We start from the raw sequence: 19104 nt of genomic DNA on the forward strand, positions 1-19104 counted from the left end.
TTGGTATAAGAGAAGACCAAGTAGGAAGCCTGGGCTTTCATCCTTTTCAGCTGGTAGCAAGGCAACATTCCCTTTCTCTAGTATTAGTGGGACCTTGTGGGGAGCCTGGAATTCCACCATCACCCAGGAGTAATCTGATACTCACTGTGGGTCTGCGTCACAGGAAGCCTGGTGAACGGTCAGGACTTTCCCCATCACGCAGTGGTAATGAGGCCACCCTGACCACATTGTCAGTGGAGACCACAAAGGAGGCCAAAGCTCCCACCCACAGAATTTCTTAGGTATTAATGGAGGTTGAGTAGGGAATCTGCACTTCTTTTGCCATCTGACATTAATGCAATAGCACCCCCACTATAGAGACACACTCAAAAGCAATATAGATAAATGAAAATGTAATTGTAAATAATATTCAAGTTACCCAGTGTAAGACAGAAAAGAGAAAATAGAGATGAAAAGTAGAAAAAAAGAAAAAAAGCAGTCATAAGCCCTAACATCCCAATAATTACCAATGTAAATCATCTAAATACACCAATTAAAAGACAGAGATTGACAGAGCAGTTTAGAGTCACATGGCTCATCTATATGTTGTCTCTAAGAAACTTCAAATATAACAATATAGGTAGGTTTAAAAGTAAAGAATGCAAAAAGATATATCACACAAAACATTAATCAAAGGAAAGTAGGATTGGCTATATTAAAACCAGACAAAGTGACTTCAGAGTATGAAAATTACCAAATACAGAGAGAGGCAGAATACATAATGAAAGTGTTAATCCACTGAAAATACATAGCAATCTTAAATCTGTATGCACCAAAAATAGAGCTGTAAAATATATGAAATAAATACTGATATAACTGGAAGGAGAAATATAAAAGTTTACAATTATAATTAGAGACTTCAATACCCTTCACTCAAGAATTGATAGAACAAATAGAGAGACAATCAGCAAGAATATGGAATAACTCAACAACACCATCAAACAACATCTAATTGACATAGAACATTCTACCCAACAACAGCAAAATACACATTCTTTTCAAGTTCCATGGAATATATCCCAAGATTGATTATATGCTGGATCATAACACAAATCTCAAACAAGTGTGTTCTCCAACTATCATAGAATCAAACTAGAAATCAATAAGATAAAGATAACAGGAAACAAACACTTGGAAACAAAACAACACACTCTAAGTAATCCATAGCTCAAAGAGGAAGTCTCAAGGGAAATAAAACACTTTGAATGAATGAAAATTTCAGTGTGCAGGACACAGCTAAAGTAGTGCTGAGAGGAAAATTTATAGCACTAAATGCATACATTAGACAAGAAGAAAAGGCTCAAATCAATAATCAAAACTTCCACCTCAAGAACCTAGAAAAAGAAGAGCAAAATAAAGCCAAAGCAAGGAAATAATAAACATAAGAGCAGAAATCAATAAAATTTACAGCAGAAAAATATTAGAGAAAATCATGAAACAAATGGTACTTTGAAAAGATCAATAAATTGACAAACTTCTACCAAGACTGACAAAGAAAAAAAGAGAGAATACACAAGTTAATTTCAGGAATGAAACACTACAGATTCTGCAGAAAAAAAGGAAGGCTATGAACAACTCCAAAAGGACAAAAAATGACAGAAAAGGAAGGCTATGAACAACTCCACATAAATAAATTTGACAACTTAGATAAAATGAGTCAATTCCTCAAAAAATACTAACTACTATATCTCACCCAATTTGAAATAGACAATTTAAATAGCCCTATTAATGAAATTTAATACGTAATTTAATACGTAATATATTCATTAATTTACTTTTCATATAGAAAAGAAGTAGACAAATATGACATTAGTTTTTAATGATCTTTGTTCCTTTTATTTATTTGCTTATGTATTTATGTTTGGCAATGATTTTCACAGCTTGGGACACTAGCAGTTTGTGAAAACATAACATGGGAAGTATTAACTTATATTATTTCAAATAATATACTTCTCTACTGTTAGAGAAATGGTGACCATGTGAAATAAAAAGCTCTCCTCATAAAGAACAAAATTCTCCAACAGACAGTCTCTTCTGTGGGTCCATTCCTTTGATGTTGCTTTAAAAAACCATTAACTACACCTTGTTTCTTATGGTTGCTTACTTTCACCAGTAGATGCCCTTTCAGCCCCTGTTCATGGTGAGACTGGGCTTTCGCAGAAGTCTATTATCTGGAAGTCTCTTTATCAGTGCCACAGTAAATGCCTGGACTGTATTATCATTGTCTCCAGGCTGAGGAAAAATGGTCAACAGTAACAGCTAAGTTTGAAGTTCTTAAAAGTCTTTTAAAGTTACGGGCAACCACATTCCTAAAACAAAACGTAACAGCAACCCACACATCCTTTCATATATTCTGGCAAGAATAGCAGAAACAAAATGTCATGCACTTAACCGGTATGTGGAAGCCTAGAATGTAAATATGAAAAAGTGTAAGAATTTTTATAGCTTTCAAACTATAGGAGAGAAGTAATATCTTTGTAATGTGAAGAGTGACATTTTCATTATCACAGGGCCTTGACAAGTAGCTTCCCACACAGCTTATCAAGCGGAATGCCACTAATACTGCCAGAATACTGATTCTGTTCATGCTTTTGTTATGTCTGAAGAGAGAATTTTATGCAGTTGGTTAAATAAATGCACTGACAAACTGATAGGTCTCCAAAATGGCTATTGATAAAAAACAAGTTTGATAAGCAGATTCTCAGCTTTCTGTTTCTACGTTGCTTTGGGAACACTTATTTTTCACGATGATAGGAATTATTGTCATCCCTATGTCCTTCCTGATAAAGCCACACTCCATTTTACTCTCACCAAATCATGACTTCTGACCTCAGTCTGTCCTACAAAGGAAACTCTTTCCACATATCCTAGGCCTGGTCAGGTTTAGTCATCCATAAATACCAATGTTAAGGATATGATAACCTATATTTGAGTAATGCTTGGTCCTTTACAAACTGCTGTCATGTGCACTATCCTGTCTTGTCTCCCCTGCAACTGTGAACTGGGACCTATTATCTAATTTAACAGATGAGGAAACTGAGGGAGTGGAGATGTCGAGCCACTTACCTAAGATCCCACATCTCCTTCTGTGTCTTCTGTTTGTTTGCATGGTTTTCGTTTCCTTGTTTTTATAGGGAGTTGCCTGGTTACAGTGGGAACCTAGAAACTTTGTAGGCACAGCTCAGCCATGCTGTTATTCCACTGACTTCTTTGGTTTGCTTGAATCTAATATTTTGAACACGTCACCTTTTGACCTCATGACCCCACTTCTCCTTTCATTACAGACTTGGTCTCTATAACAATCCTGGCATACCAGAAACCCTGGATATGTGTTTGCTGAAAAAAAAAAAAAAAAAACAAATGGATGGATGAATATAAATATATAACAGGTAGTTCATGTGTTTATTCAGATGCTTAAGGATCAGGTGCCCTTACTCTGATTCAGTAATTACTATTTGTCCTTAAGATGCTGTTGTAGAGGTCAGTGCAATTATATGGTGAATGGTTACAGGATAATGTTACCAAATAAAACATCATCACTTTATATAATAAAATATTTTTTTCTCTACTTTGCCAAAATCACAGTTTAGAGTAAAAGGGGGTTTGGAATTCTTATTTACTTTGCACTACAGAAGTCAAAAACAATATAAATCATGCAAATGCACTGACACGCATGCAACTCCAACTATCCTATGTACTTTTCCATTTTCCCTTCTGAAATTGTTTCTGTCAATATTTTGATTTAGATCCAACCAAAAGGGGAGAAAGAGAAAGATTTAATCAGAGGATTGTCAAATGCCTGCATATGCCTAAGAAGTAGTGGATATTATAGTATTTGAAGTCTGATATGTATAATTCTTGGAGATGTATCTTTTATAGGCATTTTTTTCTAGAAATTTCTTTACTTACAGGAATTTTAGATATAATTTCATATTTTCATCAATTACCTATTTGTGTTGTCTATGTGTGTGTGCAGTCCTTCCTGAATACCAGTCTATGGACTGAACATTAAATAATATGAAGATTTATTTAAAAAAATTAAACACCGAATTTTAAAAATGAGATTGTGAACATTACAGACGTGGAAATGGACTATTTAAACAAAGCACAGGATTCTTTCAGGCTACTTGTAGGCACAAAGGTTTAAGGTTTTCATCAGTTAATGTGTATCTCAAACATTCAATTTGGCAGAATCTTGAGGGTCAGGGAGTTGCCTTATCTCTAGGAAGGAGGATATGGTTCTTCCTGTGCTTAATGATGTTGACGGTAACTTCTTCTGATGACTCATTATTAAAACCTATTCCTGAAAATTGTGCCTTTAAATTGTGAGTGATTTAAAGGTTTACACAGCCTGGTTTCACATTTCCTTACCACCCTTATCTTCTTCCATTCCACATATTCACACTAAGCTCCAGCTAAACCAAACCACAAGCCATTCCCTCTGCTATCAAGTGGTTAGCCAATTGTACTGTTTATTTGAGATATGTATCATTTCCTTCTACATGTCTTTCTCCAGTTATATATCTTTCTTTACCATAACACTCCGGAAGGGCAAAGGTTAGATCTATATATTTAGCTCCTTCTTTCTAAAATCTAACCTCTCTCCAGCTTAGACTAGTATTTTAAGGTATAGTAAGAGTTCAACAGTTAAGTAAAGCTCCATACATTTGTGATATATGAATAAACAAATAGGATGAATAAATTATAATTCACTATACCAGAAATGAATAAAACCTATAAACAGTTAATCTTTGGTTTCTCTTTGGAACAGAATGGGTCAGAACAGGGCATTTAACATCATGTTCCCCATCAAGCAGGTGACTGATTAAATGTTTCCTTTTTCAACCAGTTTAATCTGCCTATTTTTATAGGGACTGAATTCTGAAAGTCAAATGATCTCTTTTCCTACTTGTCTCCTCAACACTGTCTCATAGCAGTGGTGGGGGAGAGCGATGTGATTCTTATTCTACAAAAAGGAATTAATTGTTGATTTCAGAGGAAAGGGGGCAACTTGGTTAAAAAAAAATGATTTTGCTTCTTATTCATGAACTGAGAGTGAGGAAGTAATTCAGGAAAGGTGCTTAGGGACAAATGAGTTGCACTGAGGCATTTTCAGCAGGTATGGATTAGAAATTGAAATTAGAATTAGAAGTAAAAATAGTTCATTACATTAAAGGGAAACAAGAAAAGGAATACTAGGTATTTGGTTGTGTTTTACATTGTGTAAAACTATTACATGAAAATCTAAATTGCAAAACAGATAAAAAGTAGAGATCTTTACTGGCATTGTGAAATATCACTTTTAGATACCATGATGGGGTCATGAGCACAAGGATTTATTAGAAGTCAGATTGAATAAATAAATCAACAAATATTTTTTGAGTTTCACTCTGATTATTAAATAATATTTAAATTAAATGATGCATACACACCTCAAAAATATATTTTAAACATCATGAATCAGTTAATTTATTTGTGTTAACAACATTTTTGTTTAGCTTAGATTTTGTATAATATTTATGATACAGATAATAATATTCCCCTCTTTTTTGTCTGTTGTGTATGTTATATACTTTATATATGTTTTATTTAATCACCAGCTATCAATTCTATAAGGTAGGAGGTAACATCCTTACTTTATGGCTGAAAAAATGGACATGCAGAGATTTAAGACTCTCACTTAAGTTCATTTGATTAGTAAACATCAGATCTGGACTTGAATCCATGTTGTTCTGACCTGATTTAAAAACCAGAGTCTCTGTCCAATGTCATGTTTCCTCTCCATGGAGGAAGTGTTAGTACTACCAGATTTCGGTCACAAAGTTTGATAAATACTAGTTTTAATGGTCTAAAACAGGTATGTTTGGATCAATAAATATCTAGATGGATAAAATTATTTTAAGGTAAATCTAAGGAGATGCATCTAATTGCCATAATTCTAGATGATTTGCATGTGCATATTTTCTAGTTTAAGCAATATAGTGTAATAATTACTTGGATGACAAACTTCATTAAATATGTTTTAAATAACTGGATAACATTTGGCTAGCACACTATGTAATAAATGTCTTATTGAATTTAAATTAATTCCTTTTTGAGCACCAAATTTAAATTACAGTCTGGCTGATGAAATAGGAAAACTTAAATTGTAATGGGCTAGCATGCAGAATTACTCTATGGGATCTGAGATTCTGCATTTCTAACAAGAAACTGATGCTGCAGAGGTGAGGACAGTACTCTGAATAGCAAGGCCTTACAACTTACCTATAATTTTTCTACATTCCAGGCTCTGACTTCTTACCTTCCACAAGGGTTTTCCATGACCTCCAACTTGAATGCCCTCTATCTTGACTTCTACTTATTGAAATTCCATCCATCCATCCAGTCACCCAATCATTCATCTATCCATCCAACTATCCATCCAATTATCCAACACCATTTGTCCATGGGTGCATTTCTTGGTCATTTCTTCATAAAAATATTCATACTGACCCTAACAACTTCCTACATTTGTATGTGATTCACCTGAAAACTCTGCTCAGTTTAGTTCCCTAGCTAATCTCCAGACTGCTCTACAAACAGGAGGTTTAGATGATGAGTGGTTCTCAGCTCTGGCTTCTTATTAGAGTTCTTTAAAACATAAATCCAGGACCCACCCTGCAAAGTCCGGTTTAATAGCTAGGTATGGAATAAAGCACAGACGTTGATACTTTAAAAAAAAAAACTTTCACTGATTCAAATGTGAAGCCAAGATTAAGATAAATTGATTAGTCTATGTGACCACACTAATCTTGGTTTAGATTCCAGTCTTGGTGTTTGGAAAGACATTTTCACAGTAGTATATCACGGTGGTTAAGGTAAGGTTCATACACTCTACAGACATTAGAATTGTCTGTTGAGCATTTAGCTCGTTCAGCTGTATGCCCGGACACACCTCTAGAGTTTACAGTTTATTACATTTTGTAAGAAATCAAGATTTTTTAAGTTGTCAATAAAAGTTATTTCTAAAGAAAGAAAAGGGGCAGAAAGGACAAGACTATACCAATCCTTGCAAGAGATTACAAAATAGTACCAGCCACCTTTCTATATTATGTTATTCTGTGGCCCAGCAATGACTCCCAGACTATGAATAGCTTCCAGATTCCCTTGTAGAGTGCAGTATCTCATGGAGTTAGTCATGGAACATAGAACATAGAACATGGATCACAGTTATCTGTCGTCTTATAGATTTCTGTGGCTAGTCATGAAATATATCAAGTACTAAATACAAATGCTATAAGAAAAGAAGGGAAACTAAGTTGTAAGAGCAAGAAGGTCCAGAATGTCAGCTAGTTGATGGAGAGAAGGGAGCAGTGGAGGAGCTGGGAAGGAATTCCTGTGCTTGGGAGAGCCCATGAACACAATGAGGTGTGTGTGTGCAAGGCAGGCAGAAGGGCTCTATAGGGGTACTCCAAAGGATAAGGATCCTAGACTTAATCAAACACTAACATCCCACTTCTAATGTACCAGTCACATGTAACCCTGTTGTCCCTGATCAATTTCCAAGTTACAATAGACAACCTAGTCCCATTGCAATTCACATTTCTATTATAGCACTACTTTATTCTGTCTTTTAAAAATGATTCTTTCCATATCTCTTGCACTAAAGTGCAAGAATAAGAAAGGGTCTATGTCTCACTCAACTTTGGATATGTCGAGGTACTTGGTTCAGTGTGTTTCATATAACTGGTGTGCCATAAACATTGTTCTGCACCTCTGTAAATATTGTATCACTATAACTTTTGATTTGGACATCTATGTCTTTTCTTCCTTGTACTTTTTTTTTGTACATGATCTTTTTCAAGACTGAAAGGCAACTGTCCCAAAACAAAATAGAATTCTCTTCCTTCCCATTCTTGCCCAGCAAACTCTTACAGATCCTTCAAAATATAATCACATTTGTCCTCCTCTGTAAAGCCATCTCTAGCACCTAAGTTAAAATCCCTTCCCCGTGTACCACAGCTAGATCTTGGATACGCATCAATTGGTGGAATACCATATTTTATGTTAATTATTTAATTATATGTCAATGTCCCACTAAGCTGTCAGTTTCTGGGGTAAAGGGACCATTTCATTCACTACTGCATTGCTAGTACCTGGCAAAATTCCTGGAATATGGTAGGTACTCACAAGTGTCTACTGAATTGAAACGAGTATCTTTGTATAAAACACACATCCAGCCCTGTGCATTGTATGTAGTGGATGCTTCATTAAAATTTATTACATGAAGCTTGGAAGAAAGGTAAAAAGTTTTAGTAATCACTAGAAAACAACTTACCCATAATTAACACATGCTTCCCTGCGTTGCTGATGTTCATTTTTGCTACATAAATAATAGAACTTTGGTTTTGCTCTTAAATCTTGACTCTAATGTGAAAATGGAACAACCTCTCTATATTGTGGTTACTATAGTGATAAGATTCACGTGAAAAAAATTCTTCTAAATCAGCCAGGACATGGGCTAAGATGTATTTGCATCTATTAACTTTGGGTTAAGTTCTTTTTGCATTACTAGACAGGTGGCAACTGCTTTTGTGCTCCTCTGAATACGAACAGCTTCTAAAATTTAAATCTCAAGTGATGTTTCAGTCTTTCCTGGGTGACTGGCAGTTAACAGAAAGAAGAGTTTGCTTGCCAAAGCGTGATGGATTCAACGAAGCTATGAAGCATCTTTAAGAAGACATGGCCATTTTCCATGCCATTAGATAACTCTCTACTGCCAACAAGCATCATTTCCATCCTGCTTAGAATGGGTTGCTGACCATTTTCTTTCATAAAGATGATTCTCTTAAATAGACATAGCAATGTGAACCTACATATACAGGAGAAATACTGAGTGAAATACAGATGAAGTTATAACCAGAAATGCCCCCAAATATCTGTCTATTTTCTCTCTTAAATGCTGGTTTTCAGGGCAGGTCTTAAGAGAAGGTGATGTGGTTATCTAAGTGGAGCGAATTCTGCATAGAAGGGAAGACACCTTTTCTCTCCAGTCTCTTTGTACCACATTCATAGTTCACACTCAATTCCCCTTTAAAAAGTGACTGGCTCTGGAAGAGGAGACAAATGAAGCCTTATTCGTGTTTTATACTTTCTTTAGGCATTACTCTTTCACACAATTTTATGAGAACTACTCTTGATGATAAAAGTATGAAGACCATACAATTGCATCAAATTCCCAGCAAAATGAGATGAGATGAACATACTCTGCAGAGGGGAAGAAAGAGGGGGTGAAAATGTAGGAGGAGGGCTTTGATAAACTTCTACTATTTTACGATCCTACTAGCAGCTGATCTTCTTACAAACAAACAGTAACCATAATGTGCTTTAAAATTCATTTCCTTGGAATATACTGCTTTTTCTATAAACTAAGTCTTACAGAATTCTCAGGGGGAAAGAACAAAAAAATCCCACTTATAAAAAAGCTAAGTCATAATAAATAGCTTTCATTGAGCACTTACTTAATGCCAGGGAAAGTACTTTACATGAATTATTTTATAAATGAGTAGGCATTCATTCATGTAGTTCACCTGTTCTAGGTACCTACACTACATTAATGAGCAGAAAAGATAATCAAAAGCCCCTGCTCTTGTGGATCTTAGGTAATAAATCATATACTTAAGTACACTATGTAGTATGTCAGAGGTAGTAGTGCTATGGAAAGAAAAATCATTGTAGAACAGGGTAAGGATGATCAGGAGTAAGAAGGAAGATTTGACTAGAACGTGAAAGAAGTGAGGGAAGAAGCCGAGAGGACATCTGGGAGAATTGTGTGCCAGGCAGAGGGAAGAGCTAGGGCAAATGTCCTAAGACAGGACATACCTAGTGTGTTGGTAAGAGAACTAGGAGGCGAGAGTGGCTGGCACAAGATGATCCGCGAGCAAGGCAGGTAGTAGGAAAGGAGGACAGTGGGAGGGGAGGGGAGATGACACAGGGCTGTGTAAGCCTTTGTAAGTAAGGGTTTTGCTTTTTACTCTGCGGTAAATGGAGAACTTGCAGGGTTTTGAGCAGACACATTAACATGAACCATCTTAAGTTTTATATGAGGTAAGAGGTGATGACTTCTAGGACCAGGCTGATAGCAGAAGACATGTTTGGATCCTAGTTATATTTGAAAGTGGAACCAATATGATTTCCTGGTGGATGCAAGATAGGAAACTACAAGATGACTTCAAGGCCTGAGCAGTTAAAGGGAGGAGTTTCTGTTAATTAGATGGTGAAGGCTACAAGTTTTAGATAAAAATCAGAGTCAGTTTCGGACTTAAGTTTGAGCTGCCTACTATACACCCAAGTGGAGGTATCAAGCAGGCCTGTGAATATTCAAGTCTAGAGTTCAAGAAAGAGGGCTGGGTTGGAAACAAAAATTTGTTACTATTTCTCATATGACTTGTGTGTATACACCTATGAGGTGAGGGCAGAGAAGAGAAGAGGGCTGAGTACTGAGTCACAAGTGCTCCATGGAGAAAGGAGAAATTAACTATGTTAAAGGCTGCTTTTGAATTAAAGTAAGATGAAAACTAAGAAATGACCTTCATCTTTAGCATCATGGAGGTAATGGATGTCATTTTTGAGAGCAGATTTGACGGAGCAAAGGAAGAAAGCCTCATTGGAGGGCTTTAAGAGAATTCTTTCTACATTTATGGCCCATAAAGTATGCATTAAATAAAGATGTTCTTGGAATTGAAGTAGGAGGAAAATTAAGAGAGGCTTCATTTATCCTGAGGTAGCGATCTGATCTGCATATTGTATGAGAAACATTGTAACATACTGGTTAAGGGCAGTTCCAGAGGGACCAGCTGCCAGGCTCCCCCAGGTAATGGCTCCACTATTTACTGGCTATAAACAGTAGTCAAATTCCTTAATCTGACTGACATGCTGCACGGTAACAGCACCCCTCCCACAAACATTAGCTATAGGCAGTAGCCCATGTGCAGTGAAAGGTTTCTCTTTTGTGTGCATTCATTAAGATTTAAGGGACAACCAATACAACTGAAATCTGTGTATTGATTTTTATCTTGCAACATTACTATAAATTTACTTATTAGTTCTAATAGGGTTTTTAAAAAGAGATTTCTTAAAATTTTCTATCTAGAAGATTATATTGTATGCAAATAAAGACAGCTTTTTTTTATTTTCAAAAAAAAATTTTAAGTGGCAACCACTTCTTTACATGATGAAACTTACACAGTAGTGCCCATGCCTGTTGATATTTAATATGAAGCAAAAGGTGATCTGGGCTAGAGCTTTTATGAAAGCAGAAGTCATGAAACATTGACAGAAGGAGTTGGTGCCTAAAACAGTTCAAGTGCATAGGCACATTAAACTGTAACTACATTCAGAAATCACCATATGTATGCTTTTGCACAACCTTAAAAGTCTGTCTCATAGCGGCCTGCATATTAGTTATCTGTGAACTTAGGTTAAGCATTCAAAGAGAGTCCTCACATCCATTACCAACTATATGTCCAGTATCACAATGCAAATGATGCTACTGAAATACTACTGATACACTCAGAATGGATACAAAGTAATTTAATAGGTTATACACCAAAACAAAGTATTAATATTCATCTCATTCCTTTCAAAGTTTAATCTCAATTATACTTTAAAATATAAGTTTTATTACAAATATCTCCTCTGCATAAGGAATATGGGGCTTCTGACTTGATCAACATCAGGGTCTTTCTGCATGAAGATGGTCCTTGAAAGGCTGCATTTTTTTTTCTTGATAAAAGTAAAAAGCATCTTCCTCCTCAGAATGAGGCTTTGGAAGGAGGGTCAATAGATCAATCCCAGCCACATGCAATTTCCATTTATCCTTGCCAGTAACCCTGGGTTCAAGGCTATCCAAAGACTGCCAGACTGATTTGGTGAATCTCTGTCAAGGGAGAGATTATGATTTTTACAATTCAGCTAGAAAAGAAGCCAAGTTTATTATCTCTCTATCCTGCTAGGTAACAAACTGTCTATAATATTCATCTTTCTCTCTTTTTCAATCCCTCTGTGCTGTTCTCAGTGAAACTGGTAACAAATTTCTGCTATCTGACAGTTCCTGAGTTCTTCTAATTTCAGCAAAATCCGTCACCATATTACAGGGCTGGAAATTCACAGAACCATGGCATAGACACAGGCTGAATACGTGTCTTCTGAACTTCAGCATTGCTTCTGCTGTAATAGGAGGAAGAAATTAACAGTAATTACAGTCTAAATTAGTCATATAATACTGTGTGCATCTCATGAGTACATAATGTTCTGAGCAGGCAAAGAGAATAAAGTCATCCAGAAAATAGAATAGTTTTGAGGCAGGTGGGCTAATCCTGATTCATGTGACCAGGGGGAAGCAAATAAGGCAAGAGACTCTTCCTCAAGTAAAATATGTTTATTAAAAATTAGCTTAGTAGATTGTTTTGCAGTTAGTCTGGTTCTCCGCTGTAGGCTCTATGCACAATGGGAATAGAATGTTCTGTCTAGTAAGTTGAGGAAGTGTATGAGACATCTAAATTTTATACATTTTAAGGTCGAAGAGAGGGGAGCGGAGAACATTAAGACCTTTTAGTCCAGACTTCTCATTTTGCAGAATACTGAGGCTTGAATACTGAATTCACTTGACTATTGATTCCTGGAAATATTCTATATTTTAGTGTCACTCAGAGAATAACAGAGTCTTGACAAATCCATTGCTTCTTAGAGAAAGAATCAGAAAAGCTTTCCCCTGTTATCCTAATTCACAAATTCCTGGTATTATTTTGAATCCTTGGACCTCAAACACATTTTTGCATCAGTCTCCAGATCAGGCACCCACTCTTCCAGGCATGCACCTGAGAGATCTTACTACTCTCCTCTCTATGACGGAGAGTCTGAACCTCTATTCTATGCTTTCTATCCATTTTGTTGGCTTTAAAAACTTTCTCTATGCCAATGACTTGAAAATGGCTACGTGCAGCCCAAATATTGCCTTTGAGCTCCCACCACAGCTACTTAACTTGACATTCATTACTGCTTGGAAGTTTCACAGGCATCTCAAACTTCACATGCCCCAAACTGAGCTCCCTTTACTCCACCTTGGTTAACAGCTCTCAGAGAATCATGAATCATTATGTCCAATTTCTACATTTAAAAAAAATGAATGGTAAGTAGATTTATTCATTCATAGCAAAATTATTTAATAAAAAGACAGTCTTTGTATTTCACATGTTTCTTTTGTAATCAGATATTCCCTCTTCAGACAATGTAAAATCTTCATATCTGGCATCTCTTCCTTAATATGTTTATTGGTACCTCTTTTCTAGATCAGGGCCTTTTGTTCTTGAGTCCTCTTTTCTTTCAAAATGCATCTACTTGGGTGAGTATTTATTGAATGAATATATATTACCCTTCCAGACAGTATTCTATGAGCCACTTACAGTGCCCTGCTTGACTCTTAGGTACCTTGTAAGCCATAGTGACAATACTTTTATGTAGTATGTAGGTGGCATATTATTCAGTCCCTTAATTCATTTAATGGAAAGATCAGTCTAAATATACAGATAAAAGTGAAACTTGTTAAATGCTTCAAAGCTACAAAAAAATTTTAGAATAATCAGGGAACTTGATTCATCTGATTCTATATACCAAGAGATGAGCCTTAAAGGAAATAAGCCTTTTATGTACAGCCACATAAAACTTTCTGCTTAACCTTTAAATGACCTTTGTATTATGCAACCATGCTCATACTCATCCAAGGATCGTAAGAAATCACTTAACGCACAGAGATTCAGGAAGCATATACCAAGTCTGAGCTTCAGGAGAAAAAGTACTTCAGGTCAACATTTTTGTGGTAAAGAAAAACAAGGCATTGAAAAGTGTGGAGGTAATTAGTGTTCCTGTTTTGAACTTCGTGTTGTAAGACTCTCTCTGAACTCCATGTGGGTGGAAAAAGCAGAGGTTCAGGCTGAACAGGAACTGCAATTCTCTGCAATCCTGCACAAGAACATCTTGTTTTTCATTTCAGAATTTGGTAAACAAGTTTGCTCCTGCATTAAATAGACACTGGTGACAGTGTCTTGCAGGAATTCTGCTGCAGATGTTTGAAAACGCACAGACCTTCAAAGTCATACATAAATCACACTCCCTCAGAAACTAATAATATTGTATTACTTAGAATCATGTCCTGCTTCTTATTTCAATCTTCCTGGCCTATTGTAAGAGATGGGTGACTTTTCATGTTTACCTTATAGATAAATAGAAAAAGGTGAAGAGGAAACTAAGCTGAGTCTTAGCTTCAAAATTGCCACCTAGAAATTGTTCCCTAGAAGCCAACTAAATACCTTAAAGTTGTTTTCTATGCTGCCCACAATAATTAGCCAAAAATGAAAATGTTGGTCAACATACTAACTGCTTTGTTTTTATTTTGCCAGTGTTTGTTCAAAAATAAGGAGCAGCAAGATTAGCAACTGTATGTTGAGTGACAGTTTGCCAGGCAACACCCTTGGCATTAAATACATTATTTAACTTAATCCTCAGAATAACTTTACAGCATAAATGACAACGAAGTTTCAGAATGTGGTGCAGTAGAGATATAATGGTATCTTATGAAAATTTGCTGAACTTTTAAGAAGGCCCTTTAAACTTTTACTTGGAATAAATATTTTATAGAGAGGCTTCTATGAAACTAAAAATAAAGAGAGCATTGTTTTATCACTAAAATGTCAAGACAGTTGGGATGAGGAAATTATACTATGCCTTGCTTGATGTCAAAGAAATTTTTGAAAGCACAGAATGTCACGAAAAGTTTAATAACTATCTCAGGATGCTGGTTCATGAGATAAAAAGTGGAAAAAAGTGGAAAATTTTCACCCCAAACTGCCTCCTTTTCCCTTGATATTTTAAATCTTTAGTTATGTATCAGATGTTTTTTATATGGAAATGAGATAATAACTCATGAGATTTATCTCATCAATGGTGGAAAGTAAATAATAACTCATATAGGTTTTAGACAGTAGGGAAATAGGAAATCTGGCTTTACTCATGAATATTTATAGACAAAAATGTGACTAAATCATATTCAGTCTTTTTATTTTTTTAGTCAGGGGTAGGTTGTGTAATAGGAAAGAAAGGTAACAAAAGAATCCAAGGGTCAGAACTCTAGAGAAAGGGAGAGCAAAAAAAGAAGTGGTACTGCCTCCCATGTGTGTGTGTGTGTGTGTTTGTGTGTACTCAACGTTCATATTATTAAAGAGTGTAAACCTTGGGAGTTGGTGGGATTGGTACAAACTTCAGAGTACCTTTATTGGACGTTGTCTCCACTCAAGGCTATCCATTATGTTTATGAAAAAAAAATATCTTGGCATAGAAGTGTGTGGTGGGAGCGGGGTAATTTTCCGTTATTTTTCAAATATATCACACATATTAATTATGAGAGTACACATTAGAAAAAAAATTCATTTGTAATTTTCCATCTGCTGATAACACTTATTAGTCTTTTGCTATATTCCCTCCAGTTTTATACCTTTCCTAATAGTAGATGGCAAGATGATAAGTAATCTTTTCATGTTTATAAATAATCATTTAAAAATATTTTAATGCACGCATAGCATTTCAATTTCAGTATGTGGGTGAACTCTAATTTACTGATTGACTCTGTTGTTAGATACTTAGATTAGTTCAAATCTTTTTTATTATATAAAAATGTTCTGATGGCTAAATTTTCTTGCATACCCATATTTGTTTCCTTAGGATAAATATGTAGATCCTACTTCACTAGGTCTGAGTATATGTACACATTAAGGTTTTGTTATCTGTTGGAAATTATCTTCTCAAAATACCTAAGCCGTGAATTCTCCTTACACTGGTATGTAAGAATCACCTGCACCGATCTTCATTTTATCTACATTCCTCATACTGGTAAAATGAAACAGCACAGCATTTGTTTTTAGTGGCAATTTACATGTAACACAGTTTGAATTAATGAATATTTTTCAATAATCTGAGAGACAAAACACACCAGACAGTACATGGACTGCAACTCGATTTGTATTTTAGCACTTTTATGGGATTGCGGCATCTTATCTGTGTTGTGACAGAAAAGAAGGTGTGTGAGACTAGAACAGGGGTCAGTAAACTTTTCTGCAAGGGGCCAAATCGATATTTTAGGCTTCAGAGGCAACACGATCTTTCTCATTCTTACTCAACTCTACCGTTGTCCTGTAAAAGCGAAGTAGCCACAGACAGCATGTATTCAAATGGGGGTGGCTGTGTTCTGATAAAATTCTACTTATGAGAAGATGCTACAGGCAGCATTTGGCCAGCAAGTCATAGTTGACTATCTCTGCAATAAAATATGGGACTCCTCATGTATGAATCTCAGGGTGATGAATGACCCAGCAAAATGAAACTCAAGAGAATTACTTTACTTAATATTTGACTGTGTTTCTCTGGATGTCTAGTCTCAACAACCTGGAAGGAAACACAATGTTGTCTCATGTTCTGCTCATTAGTTAGCTCTCCACTGGACTCCACCTGGATAGCTCCTCTGGGACTCAGCTCTCTACAAGTGCCTTTAAACCAAAAGCTTTCAAAAAAATCCTGGGCCCATGCCCACAAAAGACTGTTCAATACACCTTCTGATACAACTGTATACTTTCACTTGCTCACCAGTCCAATTTACAGATCTCCAGCTCTTTCAGTACACTTAGTTTTAGAATTCTTCCAACTTTGCTATTTTATCTCATAACTCCCCTTGTATATTTTCCTCCACTTTTTTATTTTTTAAATGCCAGTCTTCTTAAATTTTACCATTCCATTTGTCTTGGCTCTTCACAACATAGTAACCTGCCAACACAACTTTTTGTAGAATTTAATTGAATGTAAAAAAATTATTAAGTCTCAAGTCTTTCCATGCTGAGGAGTAAGTTTTTATTCACTCTTTCTACAGACATTATGAGACTCCCGTGTGTGAGATCCACTGCCACCTGTACACGTATCATGGAAATATAAGACTCAGGCCAATTCTTTGAAAGGTTATAGTTAGTGGAGAGTCAGCCAATAAACCATCAGTTAGAAGGGAATATAAGTGCCATGATATAAATATACACAAAAGCAAAGGAAGGTGCACAAGTAACTCAAATCGGGAATTTGGGAACATTTCCTGGAGCAGAAGATGCTTAATATGATTCTTGAAGAATAAACAGGATTTAGGGTAAAGGGACTTCCAAGCAAAGGGAACTTTTAGCCCAAAGGCCCAGGAATATTAGAGAGAATGACCTTGTTGTGGGAATGAATCTGGATGATAAAGCTGAAGCAAAGACCTGTAGATTGAGCAGTAGGGTTAGTCAAGCAAGGAGGGCAGTAGTCCATCTGTGCCAGCCTGAGGAATATGTACTTTACCCCAAAGACCAAAGAGTGCTGTCTCTACTAACCTAATTAGTAAGATAAAAAAGAATTTAAGACCTTGTATTTAACTGACACAAATGGGCAAAAAGCCAAAAGTAAATTGGCTCTACACAGGTCTCGGGATATTACTGGTTCTGCTGAGCCTGCGTTATAAAAAGCTTTTCAAATCAAAGTGAACAGGAATGATTTCCTGAAGTTTTGAGTTCCCTCAGCAAACTACTACTAGCTCAAATATTTTTCATTTATCCCCCCATTAGGCTGTGACCTCTTTCAAAGCTGGGCCCAGGCCTGACTCAGAGAAGGCATTCATTAAACAGTTAGTGATTGAATGCTCTACTTCTTTCACTATTGTTTTAAGATTATTCATAATCTCTATCCACACCTCCCTCTACTCAGCAGTGTTCTTGATTTTCTCCACATTTCTTTTTAAGTATAAAAGGCAAGCGAAATAAAAGAAGAGGGGGGTGGATTCTAGAAGAGAATTACAGAGGTTTAGTAATTGAAGGCCCATCTAAATTTGCAGATGAGAAATTTCATCCAGTGGTGTTGAGCACTTACCAAAGTTCCATGGCCAAATACAACAGTAGTGACACTTAATCATATTGTGCACCAAACACTATGTGCTACATCATCTCATTTTACACTACAACAATCCTGGCAAATAAGTGGGACATGGAGAAGTTAAGTAATTGATCTAGGTTCACAGAGCTACTAAATAGCAGAGCCAAGACTTGAACACAGTCCTTCTCTGATTCATATGCTCCTTATCTAAGGAGTGCTCTTCATGATGTGGTTCATAGACTGGCAACACCAGAAAGCTTGTTAGAGATTCAATGTCTTAAACCAAACCTCAAATGTAATGAATTGGAATCTATATTTTAACAAGATCCCCAGATGATTTCACTTGCTCACTAAAATTTGAGAAACACTGTTCTAAACCACTATACTACACAACTGGGATTCTTAGCTAAAAATGCCAAGTTAAGGAATGGATATTATAATAAAAATTTATAAGGTTTTATATCTTGATCTTGGTAGTGGTTTTATATATATATATATGTCACTTTATGCACTTTATCATGTATGTATATAAATCAAAATAATAGATCTGTCAGCATATTTATTAACTAAACAATTCTTTTCAGAGTATGTATGCTGAAAGAGTCCTGTGCTAGACACTGAGGTTGAAGTGCTAAAGAAAGAGAGGGAGGGAGGGGGAGAAAGAGAGAGATATGGAGAAAGAGGAGGCCTTTCCTCATGGAATATATTGTCAGGAAAGGGAGAAAGGTAACATACAAAATATTATAAAACAAGTTTCTAATTATAATTGGAATAAGTGCCATGAAAGGAAAGAACATATAAACAGCGTGTAACAAGAAATTCTAATTTAGATTGAGAGAGTCAGAAGAGGTCTCACTGAAGAAATGACATTTAAAATGAGATCTAAGATATAAACAGGAATTATCTTGATGAATAGTCTAGGAAATAATTTTTCCAGCAAAAGGAGTGACATTTTTGCGGGTGCTGAGTTGGGAGAAGGTGTGGGGCATTTGTGCACACATAAGAAGGCCATGATATGTAAAGTACAGTGAGTAAGGAGAGAATGGCCAGAGCTTATGTTGAAGAGGTAGGCAGGGGACCAGCACCTACAAATGG

Source organism: Phocoena sinus, chromosome 4 (genome assembly GCF_008692025.1).
Source record: "Phocoena sinus isolate mPhoSin1 chromosome 4, mPhoSin1.pri, whole genome shotgun sequence".
Classification (NCBI taxonomy): domain Eukaryota; kingdom Metazoa; phylum Chordata; class Mammalia; order Artiodactyla; family Phocoenidae; genus Phocoena; species Phocoena sinus.